We start from the raw sequence: 13,491 nt of genomic DNA on the forward strand, positions 1-13,491 counted from the left end.
TCAACGGGTGTTGAGCGTTCTTAAATTTGTCAGTTATTCTGCACTTTTGCACACTCAGACGAGAGTGCTCTGAAATCGGAGTAGATAGGCAGAGCGAATTTACCAGCTACGTCTATCGACAGTTGTCGCAGTGACATCATGCACATTCTATTGAAATGGTTATGAAATGATTACTTGCATAGTAGTGGAGTCTTTTGTTTAGACATGTAGCTATCTAGCTAAACAATGAAACATAATCCCAACTCATAATGTTACTACCCTGCATGAATCTGCAGGTAGCTAATCAACCAGGTTCAATGTTAGCTAGCTAATATTAGGCTATAACTAGCAATGCAAATGGCTCTGAGATACGAATAATATAACTACACAGATCATACATGTAACGTTAGCTAGCGAGCCAGCCAGCTAACGTCCAATTTATTTGAAATGAAAACGACTTTCTGACAAAATTAGAAGTGTAATTTCTGAAAATGTAGCTAGCTAGACTATTTTACCCATTATACATGGATGAATGCTTCTCCCTCTCTGTCACGGATGCCATGGTTGCCCTTAGTTTGAAGATGTAATCCCGAGACAGGTATTTTATGCAACAGCCTTCTGTGTGTTCTCTTTTCAACTCCGTTTGCATATTTGCAATCAAACACCAGCATTTTCTCCATCTCCTTAGCTATCATACTCTAATTCCACTGATTTTGATATCTTTCAAAAAAGCCACGTACTGACCAGCTATGATATAGACATTAGTCAATCCGAAGTCATCTCTCGGCATGTCCAGCCCACTCATTATCTCAGCTTATCATGACTAGCGGGAAGGTTGCTGTCTTTTTCTGTGGCTAAACCAACTAGGCTCGTAATTTAACAATTGTATTCGTATTTACAGATGGCATACAAGTTTGTTATTAAGGCACATGAATGCTTACATGTTCTAGAAGGCATTTCTGCCAAAAAAACGAAATTTTATTGTTTTTAAATGTTTACGTTCAAATGGCTCTCTGTGAAGTAGTGACGCGCGACATATGCCTAGTTTCCTGAAACGAGTCACATATTCAGTCTCTTTAACAGTACATACAGTGCATTCGGAAAGTATTCAGATCCCTTGACTTTTTCCACATTTTGTTACGTTACAGCCTTATTCTAAAATGGATGAAAAAAAAAAAAACTAATTAATCTACACACAATACCCCATAATGACAAAGCGAAAACAGCTTTTTCGATTTTTTTGGAAAATGTATTACAAATAAAAAAGGAAATACCTTATTTACATAAGTATTCAGACCCTTTGCTATGAGACTCGAAATTAAGCTCAGGTGCATCTTGTTTACATTGATCATCCTTGAGATGTTTCCACAACTTGATTGGAGTCCACCTGTGGTAAATTCAATTGATTGGACATTATTTGGAAAGGCACACACCTGTCTATACAACGTCCCACAGTTGACAGTGCATGTCAGAGCAAAAAATAAGCCATGAGGTTGAAGGAATTACCCGTAGAGCTCAGAGACAGGATGGTGGCGAGGCACAGATCTGGGGAAGGGTACTAAGAAATGTCTGCAGCATTGAAGGTCCCCAAGAACACACTGGCTTCCATCATTCTAAAATAAGTTTGGAACCACCAACACACTTCCTAGAGCTGGCTGCTCCGTTCATCTTTCCCTCGATCCTGACTAGTCTCCCAGTTCCTGTCGCTGAAAAACATCCCCACAGCATGATGTTGCCACCACCATGCTTCGAAGTAGGGATGGTGCCAGGTTTCCTCCAGACGTGATGCTTGGCATTCAGGCCAAAGAGTTCAATCTTGGTTTCATCAGACCAGAGAATCTTGTTTATCATGGTCTGAGAGTCCTTTAGGTGCCTTTTGGCAAACTCCAAGCGGGCTGTCATGTGCCTTTTACTGAGGAGTGGCTTCCATCAGGCCACTCTACCATAAAGGCCTGATTGGTGGAGTGCTGCCGAGATGGTTATCCTTCTGGAAGGTTCTCCCATCTCCACAGAGGAACTCTGGAGCTCTGTCAGAGTGACCATCAGGTTTTTGGTCACCTCCCTGACCAAGGCCCTTCTTTACCGATTGCTCAGTTTGGCCGGGCGGCCAGCTCTGGGAAGAGTCTTGTTGGTCCCAAACGTCTTCCATTTAAGAACGATGGAGGCCACTGTGTTCTTGGGGACCTTCAATGCTGCAGAAATGTTTTGGTATCCTTCCCCAGATCTGTGCCTCGCCACAATCCTGTCTTGGAGCTCTACGGCAATTCATTCGACCTCATGGCTTGGTTTTTGCTCTGACATGCACTGTCAACTGTGGGACCTTGTATAGACAGGTGTGTGCCTTTCCAACTCATGTCCAATCAATTGAATTTACCACATGTGGATTCCAATCAAGTTGCAGAAACATCTCAAGGATGATCAATGTAAACAAAATGCACCTGAGCTCAATTTCGAGTCTCATAGCAAAGGATCTGAATACTTATGTAAATAAGATATCTGTTTTTTATTTTTTATAAATGTGCATAATGCGCTTCGTCATTATGGGGTATTGTGTGTAGATTGATGAGGGCAAAAAAAAAAAAAAAAGGTTGTAAGGTAACAAAATGTGGAAAAAGGGAAGGGGTCTGTATACTTTCCGAATGAACTGTATGTGCTGTGGGTAGATGGTACTAGACCGGCCTATGGCACAGCAACAAACGTTTGATATGCTATGATACAATATGATTGAAAGGAAAAAGTCATATCAGGGACTAATAAAATTAAACACCTAGAAGGGATGAAACTTACCAAGAGAAGTGGATGTAGTTGCCTTTGTGGTTTGAGGAACAATGTAGATGTTCACAAGGATGCTAACAAGTGCATCCTTGTGCCTCATGCGCAATGTGCAATATCATTGATACCCGTGATCAGGTCATATCACTGAGTCTCCGTTTAAATTTAAATTTGTGCCGTGTGGGCTCTACTTTGACACACACAACACAATGATAAATGATAACGCTGGGGGTGTGTTGGGAATATTTATGCACCTATGGGAGCTATAGGGGTTACTGTACATCTTGTTACATTACCGGTTCTGGGTTGAGCTCCTCAGCCAGCCTTTTCGCCACGTTAATGGCCTCTTCCAGTTGGGCTTGTGGGTCCTTCTCTTGGTTGAGCTCCTCAGCAAGCCGTTCTGCAATTTTAGTAGCCTCATCCAGTTGGTCTTGGGGGTCCTCAGAGGCCATACCATCTCAAAAGAAAGCATAAAGAGACAACGTCCAATCATAACACATTCCTTCACATAGTAACCTCCCCTGTCTATTAGAGGAAAAGCTGCATGTCATTGACAGTGTGTTTGTGTGTTTTACTATGTCCTGCACTTAACTGAAGGTCTTCATCCTCCTCCAGACTGACTGATCTACACATCACTTTGCATAACAAATACATACTTATTATTACTTGTAGATCAGTCAGTCTGTCACCATTTACCAACAATTGCATTATTAGTCTGTCACTTTTACTTTCTTTGTCATGTTGTTCTATGACGTGTCCAACTCCAGTCCTCAAAGGCTACAGTGTCTGCAGGTTTCGGCTCCTCCCTTGTACATGTTCAATCAGTGTCTGCAGGTTTCGGCTCCTCCCTCGTACATGTTCAATCAGTGTCTGCAGGTTTTGGCTCCTCCCTTGTACATGTTCAATCAGTGTCTGCAGGTTTCGGCTCCTCCCTTGTACATTATCAATCAATTAAGGTCATTGACTAGTTAGGACCTCCTCTCACTTGATTGTCTATGTCTTAACAAGATTTTATCAACTCAATACCTGACAATTCAATACCTGATGGAGAAGTCCTTTATGTCCCTCCTAGGGTCCCTCTCTCCTTCTTCCAAGTAGAAGTCACAAGATGAATACAGATTGATTAGAAATGTGTATTTCTTTGAAGATGCAAAGAGAAAAAAATGTGAATATATAGCCTAATGTATAGGTGGCCAAAATAATAAGTGAGAATGATATCTAAATATATGCAAGTAATACAACAGACACATACACACATTCTATGTTCTCTATGTAACCTTACTGGTTTAACACTTTTTTTTAAACCACACACTTGAACAAACACAAAACGAATGTGTATGCATGCTGTATTTCTTACAACAAGAGATGAACTGGCGACCTACCTGCTATCTGTCCAGGGTCCAGACGCTCAAAATCTGGTTTGGCGCGAAAAATCTATAAATAATAAATGTCACATGACCGGATGGGTTAACTTTTCTTCTTGTTCTTGTTCTTCTTGTAACTTTCCGTTGTTTTGCTGCACTTCACAGGTCAACATACGTATTACACATGATTTATCGCTCTCATAACCATAGGTGCAGCCCAGTGGAAATCCAAAAGCTTTCTAGCTATTTCGCACTGACGGTAATTTTAACCCAAGATAGTTTCTAGTGAAAAGGTGCTTACACTCAGAGCCATGTATTTAGCCTCAGCCAGCTCACAGTACAATTCCACCCTATCCTTCTTACGGGTTTACGTTTTGGTTGGACAACAATATTTTAAGACTACAATGACAGTGCATTTCCCCAAATTTGATACAAAAGGGAAAATAATAAATAATTGGTATTGATGAACAATGGCAAGGCATCTATTGTATTTTCAGTTACATTCTGGTCAATAAAAACGATTTACACGTTAGTTTTTTGTAAGAAATACATGGAACAGCAACTGAATAAAACACCATTAGCCATCATGCATTGCTTCAATTCATCATAGTCTGTTCAGAAAACAATACATATAGGCATACAACTACAAATTTAAATAGGGATTAAATAAAGACAAAATGTCTATCAATTCATTATGTTACATTAGCCACAATAAAGAAAAAAAAGGAAATATAGGCTATCATGTTTATGGTAGTTGCAAAGGCTTGTGTGTAGTCTACTGATTAAATTTGTGTCTTTTCACAGAAATTAAGTAGAAGATAAATTTGTGTATTTTCTCATGAATTAAGCCACACAAAAACGCACAAAATCTGCTGAAATACTTTTTGTACAGTACCAGTCAACAGTTTGGACACACCTACTCATTCAATGGTTTTTCTTTATTTTTACTATTTTCTACATTGTAGAATAATACTGAAGACATCAAACCCATGAAATAACACATATGGAATCATACAGTAACCAAAAAAGTGTTAAACTAATCCAAATATATTTTATATTTGAGATTCTTCAAAGTAGCCACCCTTTGCCTTGATGACAGCTTTGCACACTCTTGGCATTCTCTCAATCAGCTTCACCTCGAATGCTTTTCCAACAGTCTTGAAGGAGTTCCCACAATACAAAACAATGCATTCTAAAATAAATCACACGCAAGCCTCGCACACTCACCTTTGATAAGTTTAGGCCATAAGTGTAATTTTTTTATTTGAAAGATTATTTCTCGCGGATATGAAAGGGGCATATCAGCATATGTTTCGATAAACGTTTCGCAAGCGATGACTATTGTTATTTCTAAACGTTAAAACATAGCTTCGGAATTGTAGTTCACACCCAGCCAACCGTGGGCGAAGTTAACCACTGAAACCCTTCGGAGCTAGATTAAAGCTGGAATCCTTAATGGTGAAACAGCCCAATCGCTTGCGATACAACAACAAAGAAGTTACTGCAAACAACGAACACTGCCTTTTTCGCTTGGACAGCAGATTAAAAACTGATTTTTTTTTACAATGTTGGGCGACACTCCTCATCTCTGCTTCGTCAACAAAACAAAAACAATAACGGTCGTGGGGCCGACAGTGGCGCTGTTTCCCCTACTGCGGATTCCATCTTTAAAGAAAATTATTAGCTAATCATTGATGTGGGTGTCTCTTGGGTGTGTTCGCAGGGTGGAAGAGTTAGCCAAATGATTTCACCAATTAGCTTCAGCCAGCTGGTGGGAAACTGTGGCAAACTTGATTTTACTTTGGATATCCCATGTCTGGGAATAGTTAGGGTCCTTCAATAAATTACACAATTTAAATTGCCTCATTAAATGCATTCAATATTTGTGTATGAATTTCTACAATTTATAGTTGGTTTTAGGTTTTTAAGTCATTGAAATTTGGAGCTATTGACCTTTTAAAATATCGTCCCATTGTCACGACTTCCTCCGAAGCTGCCTCCCCTCCTTGTTCGGGCATGCTTCGGCGTTCGTCGTCACCGGCCTTCTAGCCACTGCCGCTCCATATCTCATCATTCCATTTGTCTTGTCTTGTCAATTACACACACACCTGGTTCATATTCCCCTCATTAGTATGTGTTTAAGTGTTCCCTCTGCCCCCTTGTCCTTGTGGGTGATTGGTCATTGTGAGGATTAGTAGCTCGGTTGAGCTCAGTATTTTGTATTGCCGGGTTATCCGGGTTATTTTTATGTTTGTTCCAGTGCGCCTGTTTTGCGCACTGGATTGGTTACGCTGGATTGCGGAATAAACTCTGTATACTGTGATTTACCCTCCTGCGCCTGACTCCTTCAAATCACGCATCACACCCATGTACATTGTATAATTTATTGATGGTCCCTAACTAGCCCCATTGTTTGAGTTTGTTCAGCAGAGCCTGTGTATGTTTTGGTTCTACAAAGTTGTCCATCATAACGTTCAATAATCAATTAATATAATTAATTATTGCACCATGTGATCAATTATTAGTTAGGAGCATGTATCAATCCTGCTATAGGACTCATTCATTGTGGCCAGCAAGTCAAACGAATGACTAATATGAATGAATCATGACTCTCCAGTCAGTAAAAATAGTCATTCAAAAAGAACTAGTCGTTCGCGAACTGCACATCACAATCTTGAACTCACCTCTGTTTGACACCTCCGTGTGCTGCTATTTTTATTGACTTGGCCAAAGCTTTTGATACGGTAGACCATTCCATTCTTGTGGGCGGGCTAAGGAGTATTGGTGTCTCTGAGGGGTCTTTGGCCTGGTTGGCTAACTACCTCTCTCAGAGTGCAGTGTATATAGTCAGAACATCTGCTGTCTCAGCCACTGCCTGTCACCAAGGGAGTACACCAAGGCTCAGTCCTAGGCCCCATGCTCTTGTCACTTTACATCAACAACATAGCTCAGGCAGTAGGAAGCTCTCTCATCCATTTATATGCAGATGATACAGTCTTATACTCAGCTGGCCCCTCCCTGGATTTTGTGTTAAACGCTCTATAACAAAGCATTCTTAATGTCCAACAAGCTTTCCCTGCCCTTAACCTTGTTCTGAACACCTCCAGAACAAAGGTCATGTGGTTTGGTAAGAAGAATGCCCCTCTCCCAACCGGTGTGATTACTAACTCTGAGGGTTTAGAGCTTGAGGTAGTCACCTCATACAAGTACTTGGGAGTATGGCTAGACGGTACACTGTCCTTCTCTCAGCACATATCAAAGCTGTAGGATAAGGCTAAATCTAGACTTGGTTTCCTCTATGGTAATCGCTCCTCTTTCACCCCAGCTGCCAAACTAACCCTGATTCAGATGACCATCCTATCCATGCTAGATTACGGAGAATAATTAATAGATCGGCAGGTAAGCGTGCTCTCGAGCGGCTAGATGTTCTTTACCATTCGGCCATCAGATTTGCTGCCAATGCTCCTTATAGGACACATCACTGCACTCTATACTCCTCTGTAAACTGGTCATCTCTGTATACCCGTCGCAAGACCCACTGGTTGATGCTTATTTATACTGGACAGTTTTATCTCCATCTCTTCATTCAAAGACTCAATCATGGACACTCTTACTGACAGTTGTGGCTGCTTCGCGTGATGTATTGTTGTCTCTACCTTCTTGCCTTTGTGCTGTTGTCTGTGCCCAATAATGTTTGTACCATGTTTTGTACTGCTACCATGTTGTTGTCATCTGGTGTTGCTACCATGCTGTGTTGTCATGTGTTGCTGCCATGCTATGTTATTGTCTTAGGTCTCTCTTTATGTAGTGTTGTGGTGTCTCTCTTGTCGTGATATGTGTTTTGTCCTATATTTTTATTTTTAATCCCAGCCCCCGTCCCCTCATGAAGTAGGCCTTTAGCCTTTTGGTAGGTCGTCATTATAAATAAGAATCTGTTCTTAACTGACTTGCCTAGTTAAATAAAGGTTAAATAAATAAATACAAATAAAGACTCTCAAACCTCCGACCAGGAAGGGGACAAACAACACACTTCGATAACAAGGCAAGTCAAGGTAAATAGCTATACTGAACAAATATATAAACGCAACATGTAAACTGTTGGTCCCATGTTTCATGAGCTGAAATGAAACATCCCAGAAATGTTCCATACAAACAAAAAACGTATATCTCTCAAATTTGTTTACATCCCTGTTAGTGAGCATTTCTCCTTTGCCAAGATAATCCATCCACCTGACAGGTGTGGCATATCAAGAAGCTGATTAAGCATGATTATTACACAGGTGCACCTTGTGGTGGGGACAATAAAAGGCCACTCTAAAACGTGCAGTTTCGTCACACAGCACAATGCAACAGATGCCTCAAGTTTTGAAGGAGCGTGCAATTGGCATGCTGACTGCAGAAATGTCCACCATAACTGTTGCCAGATAATTGAATGTTAGTTTCTCTACCATAAGCCGCCTCCAAGGTCGTTTTAGAGAATTTGGCAGTACGTCCAACCGGCCTCACAACCGCAGACCACGTGTAACCATGCCAGCCGAGGACCTCCAGATTCGGCTTCTTCACCTGCGGGATCATCTGAGACCAGCCACGTGGACAGCTGATGAAACTGATGAATACTAAATACTGATGAAGTATTTTTTCCTGTAATAAAGCCCTTTTGTGGGGAAAACATCATTATGATTGGCTAGGCCTGGCTCCCCAGTGGGTGGTCCTATGTCCTCCCATGCCCACCCATGGCTGTGTCCCTGCCCAGTCAAGTTAAAATCCATAGTTTAGGGACTAATGAATTTATTTAACTTGACTGATTTCCTTATATGAACTGGATCTCAGTAGAATTGTTGAAATTGTTGCATGTTGCGTTTATATTTTTGTTCAGTATACATTACATTTCATGATATTATCTTAGTGAGTTAATTATCAAACATATGCACTTTGTAGTAGGCTAGCTTTTGATATGTAAAATAAACCATTAGAAAGAGTAATATAACTGAGATGCACAACCAAAGGTTTTGGCACCAAACAAATTGCCGGATTGCTGGTGTCCCCACCAACAATTAAGTGATAATTCCCGAGAAGCCTATGTTTGGAGGATATATTGGCACAGGTTTGTTGAGGCCCGCAAACCGTGCCAATATATCCTCCAAACACCGGCTTCGAGGGCATTATCACTTTTATACAACAGGTTACCAACATATTCAAAAAATGATTGACATATTTTCATTAAAAACTTTATTTTGATTAATTTATTCACACTATTTCATCCTTCCACGAGATATAGTCCCGACACAAATCTAGGGTTGCTACCCAAGCCGGCTGGCCTTCGTTCTATTGGTTCGCTTGCCAGAGATGTGTCCTTAAAGTATTTTAGCAACATGAAATCTTATTAAAATCTGTTCATATACACCCCCAGGAAGAATGACACTTAAAAAAAAAACATTTTCTGACAAGCAAACACTTAGATATGGTCATTTTCATGTTTTCATAAATTCATAGAATGTTTGGGAATGACATATAGTAAGGCATTTGTGAAAAGTCTATAGCAGCATGGAGTGGGAAAGAGGTCGTGAGTTTGGACAATTAATAGACACTGCAGTGAATAAAACCGAATAAAAACATCTGACCTGTCCAGGACCAGAGTCTATGCAGACCGGTGCCTAGTAGCCAATCAGAGCTATAGTAGGCCTATATGCAAATAAGCCATTTGCCACAAGTGCCTGCCATCATTCACATTTAACTTCACCACATCAAAGGGACGATGGACGGGGCCATGTACCGTCAAATCTTGGGTGAGAACCTCCTTCCCTCAGCCAGGGCATTGAAAATGGGTTGTGGATGGGTATTCCAGCATGACAATGACCCAAAACGTACGGCCAAGGCAACAAAGGAGTGGCTCAAGAAGAAGCACATTAAGGTCCTGGAGTGGCCTAGCCAGTCTCCAGACCTTAATCCCATAGAAAATCTGTGGAGGGAGCTGAAGGTTCGAGTTGCCAAACGTCAGCCTCAAAATCTTAATGATCTGCAAAGAGGAGTGAGACAAAATCCCTCCTGAGATGTGTGCGAACCTGGTGGCCAACTACAAGAAACGTCTGACCTCTGTGATTGCCAACAAGGGTTTTGCCACCAAGTACTAAGTCATGTTTTGCAGAGGGGTCAAATACTTATTTCCCTCATTAAAATGCAAATAAATTTATAACATTTTTGACATGCGTTTTTCTGGATATTTTTGTTGTTATTCTGTCTCTCACGGTTCAAATAAACCTAACATTAAAATTATAGACTGATCATTTCTTTGTCAGTGGGAAAACGTACAAAATCAGCAGGGGATCAAATACTTTTTTCCCTCACTGTAGCTCATCTCACTCTGGATAGCACTTGTTGTTGTTGATGTGCATAGGCAACTGAGGGAGAGATAGCCTACCTTGTCATGGTTGTTTGATCAATAGGATTGTGAAGTTCCCAAATGTAAGAGGACTCCCCTGGTATTTACTTATTTGCAGAAATCCATTCAGGTGTATTTTGTGGCTTTTGGCGAATGTGTTCTAATAGCTTGCCTGCCATTGCATGCTTGTCCCAACCTACGTTTTGGCAACTGAATGGGAACTTGCCTGCCCTCCCGCCCAATTGATCGATGCCAAATACATTTGATTGACATCTAAGAGATATGCTAACTGTGGATACGTTGTTCAAGTTCGATTCAAATTTCTTGCTAGCTAACCAAATGACACCTACAGCATCTCTAGCTGTAGCCAACAAAAAAACTATGAGGGGAAAAAGTCAGTCACTCACCCACTGCTCCAATGACATAACATCCTCCCAGCAGCTAGCTAGCTAACGTTAGGGTCCTGTAATAGGCCTCCATGTTTCTCTTTTGCATGGTGTTTTGTTACAGCTTTAAAAACAAAAGCCAGACTGCAACATTTTAGTAGCCTAGCTAGGACTGTGGCATGTGTCTCTACACTTTCCCTCCACTGTGCACTGTAAACGGGACACACGAAAGCAGCGCGATTGAAATTGAATTCACCGATGCGAGCGCATCAGGCTGTAATTTCATAAAGTAGGTGACTCAACTGTTGACTCGTTTATACTCGCTTGTGTGTCCTATTCGGCCCGTGGGCCTGGTGTTTGAAACATGTGCGCTAGCCTATTAGCCACATTATGACTGACTTGTGATCATTGCCCTTGCTAGTTTGATTGTATTGACATTCCCAGCCTTAGTTACAGTCATCCATTTTTGTTTAAAATTTTGAGCTATTGAAACTGAAACGGTGCATCCCGAATGGGTGGCGGCAGAAAACAATGTACCAGGCCAGCTGTGATTTACAACCTGATAGCAATATTTTTTGGACTACCAAGAAATGTAATGGTGAATTATATTATTGATGCATGGAACTGCATCCATCTATTCTGCCAACAATGCCTTATTGTACGTCATGGAATTTTGAGTCAAATATAACCTATTTTTAAAACCTCTTATGAAGTTGGTTTTGAAGCATAAACTGGAAATGTGGTATTTGTGACTGATATTATGATTGTCTGTCTGTTTCATATCTGCAAAGTAGTTACAACGCTGTCAATTCCACTTTAAGTATTTTTGTTCTAAATCTATGGATGCGACCCAGTCGTTCGTTCTAAATGTTCCATTGCCATGATGACTGGCAACGTTCTTATCCCTTGCTTGCTTGCTAGCTAGCCGACTTCGGCTAGCACAGTCACGTCAAACAGTGCACCCAGAATAACAGCAGAGTAGCTGCATTTGCGTTTGTACAGTGGGGAGAACAAGTATTTGATACACTGCCGATTTTGCAGGTTTTCCTACTTACAAAGCATGTAGAGGTCTGTAATTTTTATCATAGGTACACTTCAACTGTGAGAGATGGAATCTAAAACAAAAATCCATACAATCCACATTGTATGATTTGTAAGTAATTAATTAGCATTTTATTGCATGACATAAGTATTTGATCACCTACCAACCAGTAAGAATTCCGGCTCTCACAGACCTGTTCGTTTTTCTTTAAGAAGCCCTCCTGTTCTCCACTCATTACCTGTATTAACTGCACCTGTTTGAACTTGTTACCGGTATAAAAGACACCTGTCCACACACTCAATCAAACAGACTCCAACCTCTCCACAATGGCCAAGACCAGAGAGCTGTGTAAGGACATCAGGGATACAATTGTAGACCTGCACAAGGCTGGGATGGGCTACAGGACAATAGGCAAGCAGCTTGTTGAGAAGGCAACAACTGTTGGTGCAATTATTTGAAAATGGAAGAAGTTCAAGATGACGGTCAATCACCCTCGGTCTGGGGCTCCATGCAAGATCTCACCTCGTGGGGCATCAATGATCATGAGGAAGGTGAGGGATCAGCCCAGAAATACACGGCAGGACCTGGTCAATGACCTGAAGAGAGCTGGGACCACAGTCTCAAAGAAAACCATTAGTAACGCACTACGCCGTCATGAATTAAAATCATGCAGCGCACGCAAGGTCCCCCCTGCTCAAGCCAGCGCATGTCCAGGCCCGTCTGAAGTTTGCTAATGACCATCTAGATGATCCAGAGGAGGAATGGGAGAAGGTCATGTGGGGTGGCTGGTAGCTTAGTGGGTAAGAGCATTGTGCCAGTAACCGAAAGGTCGCTGGTTCTAATCCCCGAGCCGACTAGGTGAAAAATGAGTCGATGTGCCCTTGAGCAAGGCACTAACCCTAATTGCTCCTGTAAGTCGCTCTGGATAAGAGCCTCTGCTAAATGACTAAAATGTAAATGTAAAATGTCTGATGAGACAAAAATTGAGCTTTTTTGTCTAAACTCCACTCGCCGTGTTTGGAGGAAGAAGAAGGATGAGTACAACCCCTAGAACACCATCCCAACCGTGAAGCATGGAGGTGGAAACATCATTCTTTGGGGATGCTTTTCTGCAAAGTGGACAGGACGACTGCACCGTATTGAGGGGAGGATGGATGGGTCCATGTAACGCGAGATCTTGGCCAACAACCTCCTTCCCTCAGTAAGAGCATTGAAGATGGGTCGTGGCTGGGTCTTCCAGCATGACAACGACCCGAAACACACAGCCAGGGCAACTAAGGAGTGGCTCCGTAAGAAGCATGTCAAGGTCCTGGAGTGGCCTAGCCAGTCTCCAGACCTGAACCCAATAGAAAATCTTTGGAGGGAGCTGAAAGTCCGTATTGCACAGCGACAGCCCCGAAACCTGAAGGATCTGGAGAAGGTCTGTATGGAGGAGTGGGCCAAAATCCCTGCTGCAGTGTGTGCAAACCTGGTCAAGACCTACAGGAAACGTATGATCTCTGTAATTGCAAACAAAGGTTTCTGTACCAAATATTAAGTTCTGCTTTTCTGATGTATCAAATACTTATG

This window comes from Coregonus lavaretus (assembly GCF_964263955.1).
Source record: "Coregonus lavaretus genome assembly, chromosome: 14".
NCBI lineage: Eukaryota > Metazoa > Chordata > Actinopteri > Salmoniformes > Salmonidae > Coregonus > Coregonus lavaretus.